Source organism: Loxodonta africana, chromosome 6 (genome assembly GCF_030014295.1).
Source record: "Loxodonta africana isolate mLoxAfr1 chromosome 6, mLoxAfr1.hap2, whole genome shotgun sequence".
Lineage (NCBI taxonomy): Eukaryota > Metazoa > Chordata > Mammalia > Proboscidea > Elephantidae > Loxodonta > Loxodonta africana.
This window is the reverse complement of record NC_087347.1, coordinates 54,709,443-54,733,121: the sequence shown is the minus strand read 5'-3', so window position 1 is coordinate 54,733,121 and position 23,679 is coordinate 54,709,443.

Sequence of the window (23,679 nt, the reverse complement as noted above, 5' to 3'; positions counted from 1 at the left end):
ACAAAGAGGCTTGTCAGAGCTGGAGAATGCCACTTGCTGTTCCTGCTACACTAGGCTCTGGTTTTCTCTCCAGGGAAAACATCTTGTGACGTATTCCCATCATGGCCAAACAAGAACTAGGTAATTGTCTGAGAGCAGCTATTACCTCACTACGGTCATAAAAACAGTGAGTGACAGAAAAATTTTCAAAATAGATGAACATGTGAAGGATTTTTGTAAGTTGTTTTATTACACAACTATTGGATGCTCATAGAATAAAAAATTTAAATTGCAGGTAAGCGAAAGCAAAAACAAACAAGTCATGATGAAGAATTATTTTCCAAAGGCTTCTTTATCCCCAGGTTGGTTGGGAAGTCTGAAGCGTGGGATGTTAGTAATAGAGAGCCTAAAATGATCAGACTGGACACATAATGTCAAATGGGTAAGGTTTCATAGGTGGCCTGATTTTATTTGCTTTTATAGGCTCTATCCCTTCTTGCTCCAAAGAATTACTTGTTGCCTTGCTCGGGAATCCAGGCATAATACAAGGCATTTAACCCTGAGGAAATCTGCTAAAATATTGTTCTCAGAGTTTATGATATTTAACCCTGAGGAAATCATGCCAAAATATTGTTCTCAGAGTTTTGAGAGCCAATGACATCCTTTCCTTTCTTTCTGAATCCCACTTGGACACTGCTTTCCTTGAAGAAGACAAGCATCAGTGGTTTTATGCCTTTAAGATCTCCAGGAGGAGGCTGTCTTAGCCAAGAGCTGCTGCTTTGCCTGTCACTGCAGTGCTGTGCAGGATGCCTGCCAGAGAAGGCAGCTGGAGAGGAAGAAGTCAGAAAGTGAATGTGTGTAAGGAGAGAGCTCTAGAATAAAAACAGAACGGGCTAGGACGAAGGAGCCCAGAAAGTGCAACTCCAGCATAGCAGAACTCGGCAATCTCAAATCTCCTGGGCTCTTCCATTTGTTTGGTGTTCTAGGAAGGGCTGATTTATTTGTACCATTTCATTGCTACTGTGAGATTAAAAATGTGTTTCTTTGTGCATAGTAATTAACAGGCTGTAAGAACAGCCTGCAGAATGGAATATTCCAGGATTTAGAAAACGCTAGTCATTGTATCGGCTGCAGCCAGCAGATGTATCGGCTGCAGCCAGCAGATGGCGTACGTATACCACAAAAAAGCTAATGGACTAGGCTTGGTAAACTGGGAGGTTCATTTTTGTTTTGCTTTGTTATTTAAGCTTGCCAATACCCATCTATATGTCCTGTGGGCACAGTGTTTGAGCCCGGTCTGATCTTAAACTTGTTTTATGATGATATCATTATTTTTTACTGCTACAAATTAACTGTCGGTTTCAATCTACCCCATGTTTCAGCTGCCTTGGGGGATCATCTTGTCAGTTACGCAGCTTTCCAATTTTATGGCTGAGATCAAGAACGATTCCTTAAAGGCACATGGGAAACGCAATGTGTCTTTAGGATGAAATGTGAGAAAGTGAATGTCAGCTTTGCTACAAGGCTGAGACTGAAGGTGTGTAGGAAACATAGATATGGGCAAACCACTGAGGCCTCAGTTCAGTTTGAAATTTGACTATCTTGACATTTACTCAAGTATAATCATTCATGTAAGTATTGCTAGTGATCTACTATCAATGGAGTGGAATGGGGCTAGATGAGTTCTAATATTATCTTACAGAGTTATGTTCAAACATGTGAGAATATACAGAGAGACTTGTGGGCATACTAATGCTTCCAGTTTTGCAGGATGTTTTTTTCACTAGGATATAAAGTATCATATGAAGTGATTCATTCATTCTCCCTTACAACTACTGCTTACTAAGTGCCTCCTGGGTGCCTGCCCTTGTTTCAGGTACTGAAAAGTCCTTGGGAAGTTACTGGGCAGAAACTCCTGATTGTTGCCTAATCTTTTCTAGAAGTATAAGGGCAAAACGAGATTGGGATCCCCTTTTCAAAGTTGGTAGAGCGCCATTAATTGACAATAAACCTGAAGGAGGAAAGGGTCAGATTCCAGCTTGCCCCAGTCAAAGATTTCCATCAGCAACACACTGTTGCAAATCTGCCACTGCATTCTGCTACCAGCCACACACTGCTGAAGGATGGATGCACTGAGAGATGGGGAGAAATCCCCAAAGCAGTAATAAGGCCAGCCTGTTCTTCAAACGTTGGAGAGACACAGTGAGCGTGGCTTCAAGTTCCTGCCAAACTATCTGGAGTCTACGGAACGGTTGTCGTTCCAACTTCCTAAGTAATGTGATATCTGCTCCTGGAACTCACCAGTTTTTACCAGAATTGAATAACAAAGCTACTATTTAGCCCTCCGATATAGACAAGGCGCTTTCCAGATGTTATTTAAAAATTTTACGACACTCATTCAAGCTGGACATTATTACCCTCTTTTTACATATAACTGAGGACTAAAGAGGTTGATTAACTTGCCCAGTAAACAGCCGGACTGAAATTTAAACCGAGCTTGGTCCGTACACCTCCCACTATGCCATGCTTCCCATTCTTTGAAGCACTGTTGGCTGTGACACCGTCCCATTGGTCAGTACAGCCCTGGAAGAGAGACAAAGGAGTCAGGCAGAAGCTGTTATGTGCAGGGACCCTGAGGTTTCCCGTTATATGGTATGCAGATCTTTTAATGTTGGGAAACGAGTCTGTAGATATTGCCTGGAGGTTTAGCTAGAAGAAACGGGGTGACTTTTTCTGAGCAAAGGCAACAGACAGACTGTGCTGTTAAAGGCAGGGAAGCAAAGCACAGTTAGAACTACCCCACCAGGAAAATCTTTGCTTGAATACAGGGCATAAAGGATAGATAGTGATGCACTGGTCTTTTCAGGTCCAGTCTCAGGCAAGGATAACAGCACGGCCGGCAGCAGCATTTTCCAACAGACAGCCACCAAACTTTATTTATAGAAAGAGTCCGCAAGATGGGATAAATGCACAGAAACACTTTGAACACTAAGCACAGTGCAAATGGGTCCTCTATTGATTCTTAGAGGAAATGTTCAAGTCTGCCTCATGAACAAATATTACTCCTGAGACCACCTTTAACAAAATATTTAGTCTGACCTCTCCAGACTGCATTTACAAGCTCGTTTCTCTCCTTTCTACATTTTAGGGCTTTTTGCTGAGATGGAAGTTAGGCTTTGTGCAGCAGTCCCAGAATACTTTCATAAGAACAGATTCAGACAATAAAAAACAGTCCTAAGTGATTGTGCAGAGTGTTTTCATCAAAAGGTTTTCTAGAGATGCTATAGAAGAATGAGAAATTATAAGAAGTCAATATGAGACTGTTATGGGTTGAACTGTGCCCCTCCGCCCCAATATGTGTTGGAATCGTAACCCTACCCCAAACCCATTCCCAACCCCATTGCCATCGAGTTAACCCTATACCTGTGGATATCATCCAATTTGGAAGTGGGGCGTATTTTGTTATGTTAACGAGGCCATATCAATGTAAGGTGTGGCCTAAACCTAATCACTTCTGAGTTATAAGGAGGAATGTAGACACAGAGACAGCAAGCAGAAACAAGAGAAGATAGTTGCCACGTGGAGATAGCCAAGGAACCAAGGAGCACTGGAGCTGTAGAAGCTGAGACAAGGATAATCCCTTGGAGCTGACAGAGAGAGCATTCCCCTGAGGCTGGTGCCCTGAATTCGGACCTCTAGCCTCCCAAACTGTGATAAAATGAAGTTATGTTATTTAAAGCTACCCACTGTGGTATTCCTGTGACAGAAGCCCTGGGAAACCAAGAGAGAGACATAAAGGCACACGGGGTATAACAGCAATGGAGGTGGACTGCTAGGAAGCAAAATTGTCAGATGTTGATTGTGGGTTCTCGCCCCCAACTTGGCTCCTTTTCCATATGCATACCATTCAATCGGATGTGACTGTGGACATAGCCAAGTGTGGAGAACCACTTATGGCAGTTTAAGAATACATTAGAATCATTAGATCTCTGCCGAGCTAGCTGGAATAATCATATCTATGCCCAAGTGGAAACTAGTTTAACTGCTTATCTTACTTACCTTTCAGAAGAACTGAGAGGAAATTCTTATGCAAGGTTCACTCACAAATGCCTTCTAATGGTTTTTTAAAAAGCACTTCTACTCATCTTAAGTAAAAAATGGCTCTGTATTTACATTACTGAAGGCTGAATTTCAAAATGTATTGTGACTTCATTTTAATAGCCTGTGAACGCAGGTTACTCACAGGGCGATTTGGATGATTTGGAGTTGAGTCTGTTTGTGACTACAGCATAAATGATGTAAAAAAAAAAAAAATCAAGCTGCATATATATCTGATTGCTCAAGGTTCTCAGTGCATTATCTGGATAGCCTGTCCATTTTAGTCTAGGTTAGTGTCAGAAGTTTTCAGCCGTAAGTCCCTCCAGGCCAGGACTGATGTCATCTCCATCACTTTGAGAGCCCCAGGCTCCTCTTCCAATAAGCATTTCTTGAGTGCCCATTATGAGACAGGAGTGTTTGGCTGGCGCACAGTGTCCTTCTTCCAGAGATGGCCGCAGAGACGTTTTCCTTCCTTCATAAATATGTGCAGGGAATCAGAGCTTTTTTTTTTTTTTTTTCTTTCTGAAAGCTTGCCTTTCCCCTCTCCTGATCCTGTAGAGGGAGGGAAGGGAAGGGGCAAATTACTCACAGTATTTTTGAATCTCGAGTGTTCAATTCAAAGCTCAAGCTGATATAACTGTGCTAAGGGCTAAAGTGCTTGCCCTTGTGTGTATGGCTGTTTGGAAAAGACTTGGCTGTGTTTTCTCTTATTTTTTCCTTTCACTTTAATCTCTTCAGAGCCAGGAAACAAACACGATGCACTCTCCCAATTATCACGTCTCCTATGACCATTGCTGCTCTTCTATGCCACATGGACTCTCACCAAGCACTTGGTGGCACTTTTGGTCATCTAGTTGCCTTAGGTCTGTAAATGCCATGATATCTGTGGCCTTCTCTAGGAGAATAGGGACTCAAAGAGATCTATAAATCCTAGAATTCTGGGATATTCAAATCACTGTCCATGGAAATGCTCTTGTATGGACATCTGGAGCATATTCCTTTAGCTTCAAGTCATTTGTATTTTTGGAAACTTCTTACATTTTTATATTCTCTAATCATATATTCTAGACAGTGTTACCAAAGAGGAAAGAATGAAATACAGTGAAAAGTCCCTGGGCTCAGGTCTAAGATGCTACTTTCTGACTTAGAGCAAGTTACTCTACAAGTCTCAGTATTTATAGGAGGTAAGTGGGAGTAATAATGCCCTCACTGTTTTTCTTAGCTGCCATTGAGTCGGTTCCGACTCATAGCCGTCCTGTGTACAACAGGAGGAGACACTGCCCAGTCCTGTGCCATCCTCAAAAGTGTTGCTATGCTTGAGCCATTGTTGGACCCACTGTGTCACGCCATCTCACTGAGGGCCTTCATCTTTTTCGCTGACCCTCTACTTTACCAAGCATGATGTCCTTCTCCAGGGACTGGTCCCTCCTGATAACATGTCCAAAGTATGTGAGATGGAGTCTTGCCATCCTCTCTTCCAAGGAGCATTCTGGACATATTTCTTCCAAGACAGACTTGTTTGTTCTTCTAAAAGTCCATGGTATGTATATTCAATATTCTTTGCCAACACCATAATTCAAAGGCATTAATTCTTCTTCGGTCTTCCTTGTTCATTGTCCAATGCCCTCCCAACTTACTTAATATAAGAGAAGTACAAGTGTTTTAAAATTCCCCAAGTGCTTTACATGTGTATGGTTAGAAGGACAGTTAACAATTATTAAGCCTCTTCTGTGCGTGACAAGTTGTGCTAAGATAATGCTGTTATCTTGCAATTCTTGTTCATGAACACCACCAGAACACAAGCAGTAAGGCAGCATCAGTATCCTGGTTAAAACACTGGCTTTTGGAGCCAGACAGACACGGGTTCAAATTCCTCATTTTGTGATCTTGTCAGTTAATCTATTTTCTCATCCATAAAATGAAGCTAATAGTATCTACTTCATGGAGTTTTGATAGAGACTGGGATACAGTGTGAGAAAGTATCTGGCACATGGAAAGTATAAAATGCATTTACTAGTTGAGAACTTATCTATCCTATTACAAAAGGTAATGTCTATTTGCTTTAGGTGAAAAATGCTATGCCCTCATTGAAGCCATGATTCAAAAGAGATATATTAATTTTTTTTAATTTTACAAGCATGCTTGAATTTCACATGAAAGAAATCTGGTTTCAGCTAACATCTTTTCCTGCACTGACTCTTCCCATTGAGAAGTGGGGTCTTACTCAACACTGCCTTCAAATCTGTGGTGTTATTACCCTTTGTAGTAACTAACAATTCTATTCTTAGATCCATGATCTGCCACAAACTGTTAACCAAAAAGAACCTCCTCCCCACATCTGCACCCCCACCCCCCGCCCCAACATCTTAATTTTATGGTGCCTCTCTATTTCTGAAAGAATTGGGATTAAATAACCTTGGCTTTTAGGGAATGCGCTTTTTGGGAAGGTTAAGGTTTACTACTACAGCACGTGGACTTTGGAGGTAGACCTCCTAAATTCAAATCCTAGTTTTGCACACTACTCACTGTATGGTCCTGAAAAAGTTACTTTTTGGGCCTCTATTTTTTCATCTGTAATAAGTAAGTGGATAATAGTAACAGCCAATGTTTAAGTATTTCCCACGTGCCACATTCCGTGATGATCACTGTTTTATATGTACTATCTCATTTAACCTTGCACCAAACTGTAAGGTGGGAATTATTTCTAACAACCATTTTACAAAAAAAAAAAAAAAGAAGCGTAGAAAGGTTAAATGTATTTTCTGGGGATGCACAGCTAGAAAATGTCCTAGCGGGGCTTTAATCTCACCAACTAGTCCAGAACTGTGTTATCACTTCCTGTGAGCATTGAACTCTTAACACAATGTCTGACACCTGTAAACGTGTGACAAATGTCAGCCAATTCTATTAGTAAAGACTCTGTTCCTCTGGCTTTAGTGCTTTTGTCCAGCTCACTCGCATTTTCCTCAGTTATATTTCTGGAGAGGTGAAATTCTCTGTTATGAGACTGTGCTCAGGCCCATCGGAGAAGTAAAATCATATTAGTATTAATTCAGAAAACCAGTTGTAACTCTAAAACCCCCAAAAGACAAACCTGTTGCCCTGGAGTCAATTGCAACTTATAGCAACCCTGTAATACAGAGTGGAACTGCCTCACAGGGTTTCCAATGCCTTAATTTTTACGGAAGCAGGCTGTCACATCTTTCTCTCCAAGAGCAGCTGGTAGTTTCAAACCACTGACCTTTAGGCTAGTAGCTGAGTGCTTAACCACTGAGTCACCTGGGCTCCTCACTGTATCCTTAAACTAAAACCAAAACCAAACACATTGCCATCGATTCCAACTCATAGTGACCCTATAGGACAGAGTAGAACTGCTTCATAGGGTTTCCAAGTCTGTAATCTTTATGAAAACAGACTGCCACATCTTTTTCCCTTGGAGCAGTTGGTAGGTTCAAACTGCCAACCTTTAGGTTGGCAGCAAAGTGCTTAACCACTGTACCACCAGGGACCCATGTTCTAACATTAGGATCCTATAAACTCTGGGAAAATTTTATTAAGAAGTTTTCTCTCTCCCCTTCTCCACTTTTTGTTACTGCTGTTTCATAAACACATTCACTGATCCCCTCATTAAACACAAATATTAAAAAAAAAAATATTACCGTCTTTGATCAATAAAATATTTCCAAAGCTGCCACTTACTCTCCTATCAGAAGTCTCACCCCCAGAGATGATCCATTAACTTGTTCTGAGTGTGAACAAAGCTGCAGTGACCCCCAGTGTCCCCTCTGGAGAAGGTCAGAACACAATTGTGGCCGCTGGAATTGCCACTGAGCCCAGATATAAATAGCAGTGAACTGGCCAAGCGAAAGCTGAGAGACTGACAGCTTGTGTTCCCCTCCCCAGGCTAAAAGATGTTAGAGCTTGGGGAAGGGCCAATGTAAGCTAATTATAACTTGAGGGTCTTGCCTTGCTTACGTGAAGCAAGGGATAGAAACCCTTGCAAAGCGGGAATTTTGCTCCCAGACCAGTCTAGTTTTTGGAAACTATTTCTTGAGCATGTAGATGAAGTCGAGAAATAAGGGGAGGATGCCAGAGAGAGCCTAATAGTGCACAGCTGTCCTTTAACAGGAAGTCAATCTACCCTTCTCTTATCTTCTGGCTCGTGGTTTGTGATTTTTCACTGCAGCAAGTATTCCGTCTCTTCTCCATCACAGAAAATGTGGCTTTTCTTATCTATAAGGTGCCTCAATTTAATGGAAAATAGAATTGAGTCCACTGCCCACTCCCTGTTCCAGGAATGTTTTTTCTCAAAATAGGAAATATGTAATGTGTAGGCTGGGTGGCTAGAATTAGGTTGGATCAGTAAGAAACAGGGAGATTTGTTTGCTTCAGAACAAAGTCTCCCACTGCCTTGGTTGGTTGCAGAATCCAGGACAAATACCTGGGCCCAGAGCTATTGAAATCACACCATCCTGGGAGGATTATTATAATGATGACCTTCACCATGGATTCCCACATGCCCTTTTAGTAAAGCCTTTTGTGGCCAAACTGGCATTTCTCGTTAAGATTTTGAAACCATTATATTTAATGCCTTCTTCTCATTGATTAGGTCAAAAGAGAAAGAAATGGACTTTCCTATGGAGACAGGCAAATCTTTTCCTTCTTTCCGTGTTTTTTTAATACTGAACTCGAATATAAGGGTGTCTGTTTTCTAGACATCCAGATGCCACTAATCAAAATGGGGAGGAAGAAAGTCAGAAGTGCAAAGTGATGTGCCTGAGTTTCATTTGGCTTCAAAACACTCATATGGGTAAAGGCACCACTAGATTTATTGCTACCTAACCTTTCCTTTAGAATCTTATTTTCTATCCACCTGTTGGGTAACAAAGACTTAAATTTGTTTTGATTGTTTCAGTACACCACAGAGCAACAATGAAAATGTGAATCACTTCATCTCCAGCACAATGTCAGGGAGGAAAGAAGGGAAAAATCACTCACAGCATGTTTGGAGTTCCTAGTGCCCATAGTTGAGCAATGGGGAGGGTCACAAACCATAGCAAAGACTTAGGTTTCTTACCGGGTGAAAGATTTACATGTAACAGGACTCACTGAATACAAATAAAATGCATTCCCAAGGAAGGTAACTTCTTTCCACTCATGCAAATCTGTCAATCAGAAACTCCACTCTTGCATTAAAAAGGAATTGTGCTTTGTGATTTATAGAAAGACTATTTCTTTTTCTTCAAGTTGAATGTTAATGTTCTTCCTTGTGACCTTAACTTAATGGGTATTCTCAAAACTGGCAGCTTTTCTTTCATGCGGGAAGAAGGAATAATCCTGAATTAAGAGCACCAAAATAGGTTAAGGATACATTATGTCAGAGGCTGTAGATTGTTAACAAGCAAAGGAAGCACAAGTCATAAGATATAACACAATTAAAGGCAACTGGGTAAGATTGCCAGCCATTTCGTCCCAATGACTTCACCTGTTGATGCCAGATGGGACCCTTTCCGGTCTGTCTAAAATTTGACACAGTCCCAGGTGTTTTTCTAATTCCCCAGTAAATTTCAATTAGTGAATATAGTAGATGCTGTGAGTGTCGTGTCAAGATATGTCCACTGAGATCATGTAGTCTTTTTCCAGCTGCTGTGAATGTTGGCTGCTAACAACCCATAGCTGTCCCCTTTTTCAGACAAAATCTTATGCACCAGAACCCCTGTCTCAGGCTCTGATTTGAGGGCACTGGGTTGCTGGGTTTTGGGTAGACCTAAGTCAGTGAATTTGCCCCTATAATTTTAACTTGTTTTTTCCTGATGAATTCAATAACGCATTTTCTTTGTTAACCAGAATTCCACTGGAAACATTAGGCTCTCAGAATTGTCTTTTCTATTGACCCTGAGTAAGTCTTTTAACAGAAGAAGAAAAGTCCCTTTAATCCTGTAGTATTCTGTCTGCAGCCTTTATCCATCAGCTTACTCGGAAGAAGCATGACTGGCACAGGATCAAAGCCACAAAGGTTGGAAATGTGAACTCAGTGACTGATTCCTATTCTTCTTCTTACAATTGTGATAGTTTGTCTAGCATCTGACTCTATTTATAGCACTCCTTCTGAAAGCTTGGCTTTTCCAGTTAGAATGATGTCCTGCTGCAATAGGAATGATTATTATGGCTTCAGTGTATGGTAGTCATCTGGGGTGACAATAAAAGATTTCACTTGGACTGAAACAGTCCATCAAAGTCTGAAATGATATGCATTTTCTGGGTCCTCTGTAATTAGGAATGTGATTGTGTAAATGTCTGAAAATCTGTTCTGGTTTTAAAGAAATTGGCCTAAAGCCTTTCTTAATCTGGATGCAAAAATTGCAGATTTTGAAGGTCTCCTTGTATCGCTACCAGCTACTGGTCCGAGAGTGGGCTGATTCAGCAACTCAAAGAATGGTGATTCTAGCTGACAGCCGCAGTCCTCGAGGAAATGTCAGGTTGACCCTGCTGTTTGGAAAAACAGAGCATAAAGATGGTGAAAAAGGAGACAGGGAACAGAAATTCTTTAAAGGCACCATTATTTCTGTTGGGTGAGGCAAAGATATGTGATTACGCAGTGGAAACGTTTGAATCCTTCACAGACTTCAAAGCTATGCTTTGTACCAAACATGAGTCCAAACATATTGACTGACTCACCAGTACTACTGATTCTCAACACAGTATTACAGTCTAAAGAAACTGGCTGTTTGTTTCTACCACATTATTGTTTATTTATAATCAATATCTTCTAATTAATTCTAAAACAGTCTTTTTAAACAAGCAGGTGCTTGCTATTTTCTATTTAGCCATCCGAGGTTCATTTTGGTTCAATTTCTTCATGGTCTCAAGTAATTTTTGCTGTATTTGGAGGATGAAAACTTTTTAACGTTTAATCTTTGAATGGGATCCATCCATACCACAATCAGTGCTGAAAAATCAGGTAATTGCTTTTAATTTTATATGATTTATGGCTTATTTGTGAAAGTCACAGAATTTCACATTTTAAGACTATTTTCCAGGGGCTCTGTTTCAGAAAGGTCCATGCCCTTTAAGATAATATAAATACATTTTGTTGTTATTGTTGCATTTCTAAATAAAAAAGCTTGGAACTTGCTGTTTATTACTAAGAAAGTAGGGGTAATTATTAAACTACTAATGTCCTTCTTCAAAACTTTCCTCCCTGCCATATGATTAGCACTCAAAAGGGTTACATAATGTATGAAACATCTCTGAAAGGTAGGTACTTTTATTCCTGTTTGATAAAAGGGAAGCAATAGTTGGTGAGCCAAAAGAAAAATAATCACTTAGGAAAATCTGAATTATTCCCTATTCTTTTCTATGGCCCTAATGCATTTTTTAATGTCTTTATCAAAGTGAAGTATTTACGTTAAATTTTTGGAAACAAGACTAGTCATTAGGTGTCCACGAGTTGGTTTTAACTCACAGTGACCCTACACGTAACAGAACAAAACACTGCCCGGGCCTGCACCATCCTTACGTTGTTATGCTTGAGCCCATTGTTGTAGCCACTATGTCAATCCATCTCATTGACGGTCTTCCTCTTTTTCACTGACCCTCTACTTTACCAAACAAGATGTCCCTCTCCAGGGATTGATCCCTCCTGATAACATGCCCAGAGTATGTGAGATGAAGTCTCTCCATTCTCGCTTCTAAGAAGCATTCTGGCTTTACTTCTTCCAAAACAGATATGTTAGTTCTTTTGGCAGTCCGTGGTATAGGCAATATTCTTTGCCAACACTGTAATTCAGAGGTGTCAATTCTTCTTTGGTCTTCCTTATTCATTCCAAATTTTTGAAAACAAGACTTGTGGCACTGATGAAACATTTAGTTTTAAATTTTATTATGAGGAAAAATTGAGAATATAAAAATCAACTTCAAATTTTACATGTTAATGTACTGTATTATTGGGATGTTTTGTTCTCTAATTTTTATACTTATACAACCTATTGATAGAAAATTCAATGAAGATTTGAAATTTTAAAATCCCAGGAGAATAAAATACTGGCTTAAGCATCTGTAGTAGCATTTTTCTAAGAGTTAGTACCTGACAAGGTTAAAAAAAAAAAACCAAAAAAAAAAAAAAAAACCAGTGGTTAAGAAGAAAGACACAAAAATATTTGCACATGCTTGTAGAGCAGCTATGTCATTGCTCTGAGTTGATTAAATACGTTGGTTTAAAATTTTAGTCCTTTTATTTCATTTTCTTTTCCTAACACTTATTTACCCATTTTCAGTGATAAATCATGATTCTTTGAACTAGAATTGGAACTAGAATGTCACTATCAGCCCTAACCTTTTTTTAGTGGTTTGACCAAGTAATTGGTGATTTATGACCACACTAGTTCAAGTCATTAAGGCAGATTAATCATTTGTGAATAGGTAATAATCTTTGTAGAAAAAAATATGGCTGATGTATGGAAAAGCAGACCATTGATATAATGGAAGCCTTATTGTTGTCGTTAGGTGCTGTCAAGTTGGTTCCGATTCATAGTGACCCCATGTAGAGAATGAAACATCGGCTGCTCCTGTGCTATTCTCACAATCATTGCTATGTTCGAGCCTGTTGTTGCAGCCACTGTGTCAGTCCATCTCGCTGAGTATCTTTCTCTTTCTTTTTCACTGACCTGATAGCAAGCATGATGTCCTCCTCCAGGGACTGGTTCCTCCTGATAACATGTCCAAAGTGAGACAAGGTCTTGTCATTTTTACTTCTAAAGAGCATTCTTGCAGAATTTCCCCCAAGATCGATTCGTTTTTCTTTTGGCAGTCATTGTATATTTAATATTCTTTGCCTACACCATAATTCAAATGCATTAATTCTTCTTTGGTCTTCCTTTTTCATTTTCCAGCTTTCACATGCATTTGAAGGGATTGAAAATATCATGACTTGGGTCAGGAGCACCTTAGACATGAACGTAACATCTCTGCTTTTTAACATTTTAAAGAGGACTTTTGCAGCAGATGTGCCAAATGTAATACATCATTTGATTTCTTGATTGCTGACTCTATGTGTGTTGATTGTTGACCCAAGTAAAATGCAATCCTTAACAACTTCAATATTTTCTCTGAGGATTTTTGTTTTCTTTATTTTGAGGTGTAATTCATGATAAAGGCTGTAGTCTTTGATCTTCATCAGTAAGTGCTTCAAGTTGCCTTCACTTTTGGCAAGCAAGGTTGTGTCATCTGCCTTAAAAAACATTAAATCTCAGTTATTCCCTGTTCATAAACAAGGCAAAGATAATCCAAGAGATGGATCAGAAATAACCTGTATATATTTTAACATGCATTGACATGATTTTTAGAGCAGATCTTCTTCCATAATTAAAATTTTTAAGACTAACATCAAAATTGATTTGCATTCTCTGAGTTTCCACAACTTAATGGCATAGTGAGGCCATCCAGAAATACTCTGGGTGCTGGAGGTCAGTCAGTCTAGAACAAAAAATATTTGCTATAGTTAATTCACTAAGTGAGCAAGCTACATCTGGGTAATTGAGAATTATCTTTAAGCAGAAAAAAAATTACGATAGCATAATAGCTAACAACAGCAACAACCAAAAATTACAGAAGTCCCCAATAGTCAGAGGGTCTTTGCAACATGGAATGATAATTATTTCATTGTGCATATAAAATACTTGCTAAACTAATTGTTCAGATTCCCAAACCATGTAATGTGAAATCTGCTGTAGCTGTACCAAGAAAGTATGGAACTGTATGTTGGAATGTTACCTGCTACTCTTCCTCAAGAGCTTTCCTAGGACTATCCCTCACAATATTTTTTATGGGGTCTGTTTGTATAAACAATTTGATTTTCAAAAAGTGTTACAAAATTCATGAGCCCATGTGAGGTGAGATAATTTTCAATAAAGCTTTTGAATAATGAATAAAGTAGAACTACTTATATATTTGTTTATTGTCCAATCAGTGCATGTAAAGATTCTTCACAGTAGCTAGGAACCTGTATCTCCCTGTTCTTTATTGTCAAATGTATGGCTCCTGACTAATTTCATATCTTCTAACACGTGAGAAAAAGGTAACAATGCTGTTATGACTCACGATGCCTTGGCTCTTCAGATCCTGTTTGTATTGAAGGAGTATAGATCTTCTTGCCTCCACAGTTCTCTAATACCATTTATTCATGCTGGTTACATCATTACTCATTAAGTTGCATCATCCTTCATACTGCCCATGAGTACTGGTTTCCCATGACTGCCTCAACAGCAAAGGTTGTCACTATGCTTTGTTGATGATGACCACAAAATGCAAGTCATATCCAACATATGCAGGAAAATGTGAATGAAAAGTTGTTTTCTGGTGATGTTAAATTTACTATTTGGAATTTTGTGTGTGTAATAAAGGACAGCACATCTTCCAATTATGCCTTCTCTTGAATTCCTGGAAACCCTGGTAGCATAGTCGTTAAGTACTACTGCTGTAACCAAAAGGTCGGCAGTTCAAATTTACCAGGCACTCCTTGGAAACTCTATGGGGCAGTTCTATTCTGTCCTATAGGGTCGCTATGAGTTGGAGTCGACTCAACAGCAATGGGTTTGGGTTTTTTTTTTTTTTAGTTCTTGAATTCCTCAGGCTGTGATTACTGCATTCCTAGGATGTGATCTCTTTGCGTGTTGACCACACCCTGCCTTTTGCCACCTCCACCAGTGGAGAAGATAGGTGAGAGGCACATGAGGAAAAAGAGGAGCGTCCTATTTCCACAAGAAATGTATGTCCCTCATCCAACATGGCTTAAATCCATCCTGGCAGAGTGCCATATCAATATACAGGCGGAAGGCAAGACATGGATTGGAATAGTTCCTGGGAATAGTCTCAGAGGCTCTTTTAGGAGATATACAAGGCACTTATAGAAGACATGTAGTATGGAACCTGTGGAGGAAGTGGGATGAGAGCCCTGGGTAAAGGACAACTCCATTGGTGCTATAGGTCAGAGTTGGCACTGTAGTCAGAAAAGCCATTACTCCAGCCCACATTTGTAACTCACACCAGGGGTTAGCACTGTACTGTTGGCAGACTGGTGATCTGAATTTGTCCTGTGTCCCTTGGGAGTGAGAACCATCCAAAATTAGCATGTCATCACCATTCCAGAGACCCAATGCTTCATGTTATTGTAACAAAACAAACAAACAAAAAATATATATATAGGAAACCCTGGTTGTGTAGTGGTTAAGTGCTATAGCTGCTAACCAAGAGGTCAGCACTTCGAATCTGCCAGGCGCTCATTGGAAACTCTATGGGGGAGTTTTGCTCTATCCTATAGGGTCTCTATGAGTTGGAATCGACTTGACGGCAGTGGGTTTGGTTTTTTGGGTTCATATATATTTCTATATATACACTCTGCTGATCTGCAGAATTTTCCTCCTAGAAGTTCCTTGGGGCATCTGGTTTACCCCATGCGTGGAGTAGAGGCTTGGGGAATGTTCCAAAGGGGAGAAATGGGAACTGGGACCCACACTGATCCTGGCCTGGTCTGGGACTACCTGTCCAGATGGCACAGCCAGCCCTGACTGGTCCCAGACACTGGAGGGAGACTTAGACCATTTCTTGGAAGGCATGTCAAGGCACGGGGCTCCCTGAGATTCAGGCCCAGGCTCTATGGCAGTACTGGATTTCCCCTCAGTTTCTAGATTGCAGTTAATCTCACTACCACTTGCCTCATGTGACCTTGTGGTTTGTTCTTAAACTGCTGCTAAGTTACAACTAAAGTGCCTTCTTCGATGTTTCAGTAAACAACTTTCAGAGATGTGTTTTTAGGACACCATTTTGCAGGGGAGGTGACGAAGTCTAAGATTTTAAGAGCAAGTTGCCATATTAATATAAATGTGTAAGCATCAGCATCAGGTGTAATAGTCCATCTCCACTTCAGAGCAGCAGACCGAGCTTTGGAGAGAAACTTTCAGCTCGTAGAGAAAATGCTCGTGGAAATTGGGGCCATTATTACTATTTACTCTGTGTTTTCATTTAAATTGATGAAAGCGGAGCAACTTGTTACTTCAGTAGAAAAAATTGAATATATGAGTTTTGTGGGAGCTTCAGGATTCACAAGTTATGACTAGTAATGTAAACCTATTTTTTAATGTCTAGTCCCATCCAGAGAACAATGAAAGGTAATGCAAATCTCTTTGTCTTTTTATACTTAGAAGAAACAGATATGAAAAATTGGTATTCTAAAGCCATAGATCAAACATTGTAGTTTAAGAACTTCAGAATGACAATAATTAGAAAGAAATGCATCTTTTGTGGAAAAAGGCACACTTTTATTTCTTTGGTGTTGCTATGCAGAGAAGATGTGGTAATGGTCAGAGGGTGAAGCTTTATTCCTGCTCTGAAATGTAGATGAACTCTAGACTTCAATTTAATTTTAATCTGATTTCTTCTGGTTTTCTATTTTCTTTTTGGTACTATTTCCTTCACATATGAGGAGTTGCTGTTTAAAACCCTGTGTGCCTAAATAGATGACTTCTTTCAGAAATTATTTAAATTTTCTTTATTTATTTTCTCGACTAATATAGGGACTGCTGCAGGATCTGTCTGCTCCAAGAGAAGAGGGTGTTCCAGGTAGTATAATGGGTCTGATGCAAGCTCTGCCTGCAATTTTAAAGTCCTTGGGAAATAATAAATACTCTGTCTCTGTTTTAGGGATGACTCATTGGCGATCTCTTTGCTTATTCTATGTAGCTATTAAAGAAATAAAAAGCTCCTCCTATGTAGCTGGGATAAAGATAATATAGACCCACACTTGCTGCTAAGGAAAGCACTGGAAGAAAGATCAAATGAGAAAAGCAAGATGCAGAAGAGTATGTGCAATGAGACACTGTTTATTTAAATGTGAGGAGAAAAATAGAGATGAATATGCATCTTTTTTCTTTTTTTTCTCCTCCTGGAAGGATACATAAGAAAACTGTTGACTATGGTTACCACTGGGGTCTGGGTTTGGGAGAAGTGGGATAGGGCTGGCTCATTTAATTCTGTTTTAACATCTTTCTGTATCATTTGAATCTCCTTACTATGTTCTTTTATATGGTAGACAGAATTCTAAGGTGGCCCTAAAGATTTCTCACTTCTCTGGTCTGTGAATATGATGGACTCTACTCCCGTAATTAGGTTATGCTGCCCAGGTGAGCCTGACCCAATCGAATGAGCACTTTAAAAGCAGAGAGTTTTCTCTGATTGGTCAGCTGATCGAGGAGAAAGTTTGAGATTCAAAGCATAAGAAGGATTGGACACACCACTGCTGGCTTGAAGACAGAGGGGGCCACATGGTAAGGAATGTGGGCAGTCTCTAAGAGCTCAGAGCAACTCCTAGCTAAGGGCTGGCCAGTAAGGAAATAGGGACTTGAGTCTTACAATTGCAGGGAACTAAATTCTGCTAAAAAGAATGAGCTTGGAAGCAGGTATTCCCCAGAGCCTCCACACGAGAACTCATTCCAGCCAACACCTTGATTTTAGCCTTGTGAAACCGTAGCCTGGACCTAGTCACCATACTGGACTTCTGACTAATGAGACCTGTGACTTAATGAAGGGGTGCTGCTTGATGCTACTAAGTTTGTGGTAATTTATCACACAGCAATAGAAAATAAATATCCTGTATTATTTTTATTTAAGAGAACGATAATTACAGCAGGGATTATTTGGGCAGCGGGATTACTGGTCGTTTTCCCCCACTTGATTTTTTTTATTAAATAAAAACTAAATCTTAAGAAATGTTATTTTAAAAAAAAAACTCTTAATTTAAGAGAACATGTACTCTTTCAAAGTTGGATGTAAAATTACTGTACCTAAGTTGGATGTAAAGTTACTGTCATATTTTCTTATTGCTTTCCATGCTGTATTTTTATTTATTCATTCCTGTCTCTGCCTACCAAAGATATTATGTAGGATTCTGAATTAGCAATGCATTTTCACGTGGAAAAATTTCCTACAAAACAAAAATACATTTGTATTTGAACCTATTTGAACACTCTTGGCAAGAGAGTGACTAAGTGAATATTTTATTACGGTATCTACTAGGACCCCAGGAAGGAACGGCACATTTGTTTGGTTCACTCCTATCTACCCAGCAAAGGGTCCTTGCATACAGTATGCCCTCAATACTTCTTTGTTCATTAAAACAATTGGATGTACTTGCTGCCAATCTTGCATTTGAAAGACGTTACTGGTTTTCTTCCACTCAGAGTCTCACAGTTGATCCTGGTGCTTGACTAGAGCTTCAAGTGGTTGCAAGCATAGAAAGTTTCTCCTTAACAAAAGACACCAAGACCTCTTGTGCTGAATCTCTCATCAGATTTTTTCCCCCAACTCCCAGCTCTGTCTGAAGGCTCAATTTAGCACCCCCAAATTTAGCTGTGTTCTTCCCTTTTGCTCCTCATTACTAATAACAAAGAAATGAAGAACTGGAGGGTTGGCTGGCAATTTTGCTGTGATATATGACAGAGCAGAATACAGGTTTCCTATTTGTCACTTATAGGGTCTCCAGTTTGTTGACAGGGGTAGATGCTTTTCAGCTGGGATGTAGAAATGGGATAGTTGCATCACATGCTCAGTTTACCAAAAATATCAATCCCCTTTTTTTGACATTCAGGGACTCTGTAGGTAACCCACAGGTAGCAGTGCTAATAACAAGGAGTGGGTTTCCCATCACAAAACACGTAACCATCTTCCAGCATGATGGGCTACACTCTTGTCAGTGCATTAACAGCGCAGCATTAAGACCAATCCATTCACAAAATCAGCAAGTGTTGAGAGGGGAATTTCTTACAAGTGTTTTTACATTTTACGTCTTCCTAAGAGGGCTTTTGTGCTTTTTCTCAAGGCAACTCCAGTCCTGTTACTGGCTTTCTGTTCTTGTGTCTATGCCTCCAGGAGAGGAAGCAGAACCCAGGAGCCTTCATGTCCATAGACCAGAAGTCAGCAGGCCACGTCCAGCCAGTGAACGTTTAACCTTGGTGCCTACAATGGTTAACATGATTTGAATTAGTCGCCAAAAATTAAAAACAAGGAGATGTAAAAAGAAATCTGAATTTTGGCTCTTCTTAAGTCTTGGCATCACTGGGTCTGATTTTCCAAATGACAACTGGAGTTGGGTAGTGGTTGCCAGTTTACCATAATCCAGGGAAGCTTCTAGAATATACCTTGCCTTCGTGGGAATTAGAAGTAGGCACCACCTCCAGGAGGCAATTACAAGGGCACCCTATCAGAGGGGACATATTCTTTATGTGGTAGCTTTGTTACAATTGCTGCCTCATCCTTGGACCATTTTGCTCATGTCTGAGCCCATGAGATATTTTAGTTTGTGACCACTGCCAAAGCCTTTTGAGAAAGTTGCTGCCTACAGCATACATCTTGATGAATGAGGGCTGGCCTAGAGGGTTTTCTTTGATCCCTTGCCGACTGAGATGGAAAAGACACCAGCATTTGCTTGACCTAACTTCTGTTTTTCCTGAGAAGGCAGCTGGATGATTTCACAGGAATTATATATAGAGGCTAGCTTTCCATATACTCATATCCACCCCACTTCCTGAACCTCCATCCCTCGTTCTCCCTCAATGCCGATTGGCCATCTGTTCATTTGTTCAGCTGTATGAGAGGATGTGTCCAGGCAGGATATAATGATTTCCCTAGTCTGACACAGGAATATGACTCCTTTAACTTAAAGAATTTGAGGCAGACTTCATGTGCCATCCATAAATTAGCCAGTTCCAGTATCTATCTCTGTTGACAGCTTGCCCTTATTAAACCTTGCTCCTAAGTGAACCCTGCAGCTACCAACAACGGACGATGCCGGGGTGCTTAGGAGCTGCTCTGTGGCCTTAGCAAACCTGAATAATAGTATTTCTGTGGCTCTCCAAAACTGCGTGCTTTTTTTTTTTTTTTTAGCATTGGGATGGCAATCATCAAAATCGTTTACAAAGTGCAGCTCCATGTATGATCCTGTATAAAGGACACTAAATGAAGTTACTACTGTATCACTGGAGAGCTTATAAAATGATTCATAACTAAGCACAGTTGTGTGATGTAATTAGGCATCTGTTTTAGCAGTAGGATGAATTTCAAACTGAGATTGAACACTGGCCCTGCCACTTACTAGTTATGTGAATTTGCACAAATCACTTGAACTCTGAGGCCCTCAATGAAATAATATAGTTAAATTATAACATAATGAATGAGAACTTAGAGTGGGTTAAGAACTCTGCAGTTAGGTTTGAGACCACCCTAAGGTCCCCCTCCTCCCCTTTCATCTTCCTATTTGGAGAAAATCACCCTTAAAAGTCTCAGGTTTCTGCTCTATTACAACAGAGGCAAAACAGTACCTTCCTAATAGGATTTTGTATGACTAAATGAGATAATACCCATGTCTAGCACATGGTTAACCAGTAACCAATTACTGTGAGTCTATTCTGACTCATGATGACCCCAAGTGTGTCAGAGTAGAACTGTGCTCCACAGGGTTTTCAATGGCTGATTTTTCAGAAGTAGATAACCAGGCCTTTCTCCCAAAGAACTTCTGGGTAGCCTTGAACCTCCAACCTTTCCGTTAGCAGCTGAGTATGTTAATTGTTTGCACTATCCAAGGACTCCCAGCAGAGTTCTTGGTAGGTACACAGTGTTGGTGGCCATTAGAGTGCCTTGCCTGGTATAAAGTAAGCCATCAAATATTCCCTTTCCCCAAGCTGTGCTGTACTGATATTTTCGTTGTTGTTGTCAGGTGCCGTCAAGTCAGTTCCAACTCACAGCGACCCTATGTTCAACAGAATGAACAGAACTGATTTGGGCAGTAAGTAATTGAACAAACGGGGTGAGTAAAGGTTGCATGGCTCAATAAATACTTGATGAATTGATTTTACTATAGAAAGTGTTTAAATGTATGAACATCAAGCTGTTCTGCTAAAGGTCTGACTGCTTAATTGGAGCACTAGGGTAGTTTGTGAGGAGAGTTAAAAATAATTTTAGTTTCAAATACTGTAGGATAATGTGATGGTAAAAAAGAAATAAGAAGAATGTGCCTTTAATAATGCGAGTTGCTGCCTATTCCCTTTAGGAATGAGCTCCTGGCTGCAGAAGTCTTTATCTAGACACCCAGCTCAAGCAGAATACATAGGTCACAATGCCAATTTCATCTGAAGCTTGTTTTGCAGTGTCAGAGTCTTCATTTTTAGGAAAAGACCTGTGGTTGCTATGGAACTCTTAATAATGATTGTTGCCTGTACTTCAATTCCTCCTACTCCCGATCTCCGATATAAAATCACTTAGATTTGGGCTGTAGGGCAGTAAAGAAACTTTCGAGCAGGAATTAACTGGGCCTGGGCATTAGTGTCTTAATGGAGAAAATGACTTTCATTATAACCTTTCTTACACTAGCAGCTTGGCTCTGTTGCAGGGGCCTCTAGTTTCCTGATAGGGAGCTGAAACGCATGAGGGCCAAACCTTGCCCTTCTGGATAAGCATTGCTACAAGCAGAAACGTTCTGGGGTTTCATTATACAACAAATGTCAGAAAACTTTGTTTTGTGCAGAACTGATCTTAGGCTTGGTCTTTTTCTTTCTTTCTTTTTTAATGTATAAAAAGAACCAGTAATTCAGCCATACCCTAGATTGCTTAGTGGAAAGAGAAAAAAAATTACTGTTGAAATATATGTTTAAAGTAAGACATTGCAGAAAAATGACATCTTTGCTATATTTCTGTGAGATTTGTAATACACGTAATAGACACTTCTTACTCTTGAATTATATTTCTAGGATACGGATCTCAGTTCTTATTAACGTATAACCAATCTTTGGGGAAAACTAATCCAGTTCTTGAGCTCCAGGCACACGAAGTTGGGAATGGGTTATTGGATGGGTGGGAAGAAGACATATCTAATTTGAGGACATTGCAGTCTCACCAGTACGCAAATAATTCAACAATAATACAGAATGAATAGCTTCCATTTCCACAATTGCTGCTGCCTCTAATCACTAGAGTATGTGTTTTCAAACAATTATTTGGCCTAATTCTCTCTTTTATTGCTTAGGATTTTAATTCTTCGAATGTGGAACATAGAATAAAGCGATTGTCAGTAAAACCTAAAAAAAATGTTTGCAGTTTTCCACTGACATGCAGCTAGTTTATGACAACAAATGAAATAAGCATTTTCAAAAAGGAAATGTAAACATTCTATCAGCTCTGGATCTTCCAACTCCTCAGCTGAAAGAAGTGACAGCAACCCCATAAAGGTTAAACAGGCAGGCTTTGGGCCGTGAGTAGAATTAAGTCTTCTTCCAAGTATATGACATTGAAGAAGACAAAGGTTTATCTGCGTGAATAAACTGAACGTATAGTTCAATACATTTATGTTCGCAGGACGATTTAAGTTATTATAAGATCTGCTACAATACAATAAAAATGCAGATGGAACTATCAAATTCATCAAGCTGCTGCAATAAATTCAGATGCTCTCCAGATCTGGCAAGGTGATGTCAGAAAGTTAAACTTGAAGAATGAGACTTGGATTTCTAAATGAGATCAGGGAAAAAAGAAAGCAGAGTTATTAGGGGAAATCAGGACTGAAACAATCAACATTTCTGCTATGTTTGGAGTAGAGTTTAAAAATCAATTCTTTCTGCTTGTTCTAAAATTGTTCTGCAAAAAAAACTGACATTGTAATATACTTTTTTATTTTTGGTTTATTTCGTCTTCTTTAACACAGTCATTGTTAGTCCAACAGTCCAATATTTGAGGTTACACTATTGCAAAATAAGATGTAGGTTATACTATCAATACGTTTGTTAATCCTATACCTTTGATTAGAACAAAGCATAGTTTGTTAATATTGTCTTGGTTACTTATATTTGTAAGGTTATTTATTGTGGTATATACTAAATGCAGGGAATTTCCTCCCTAGGGCCACCAGTCTTTAAACTACACTTTAATAATTTTCTTGAAACATTAGAATTTTGTAATTAAAAATAGACAAAGCAGTATTTTAGCATGTTAGGCAGCAGTAAAAATTACCCTGTCTGAATAATTGTGTACATACACACAAACACTAGTATGCTTTAAGAAGTTAAAAAAAAAAATTAATGTTCTGTGAGGCTAATATCTAAATGTAATATGATCTGGAATGAAATTACCATTATCTACAAATAAGGAAAAAAGAGAATCCTTGCCTCCCCAAGCCTGTTGATTTTAAGATCTTATAAATCTAAAATGCACCATTTGGAGTGTAAGCATTATTTCAAATTTGGAAAACATTAAAGAATACTAAGATCCAGCTTCTTACAAAAGGCAGTATATATTAGTTAGTATTCACAGACTTATATTCATTCCAATGTTAAAGAGACAGCATCCTTTTGAACTTCCTTAGAGAAGTATTTGTACTATCTTCATTTATTAACAAACCTAGCTTTAACACTGTAAAATGTATTTGTTATATTATTTGAAAATATTAGAGAGTAAAAAATACTGTGATGACATATTATTCCAGGATATATGAACATCTTTTTTTTTTTTTTTTAGTATTGTTATTTAAAGAGTGAAATACAATACTAATATTGTAAATATTTTATT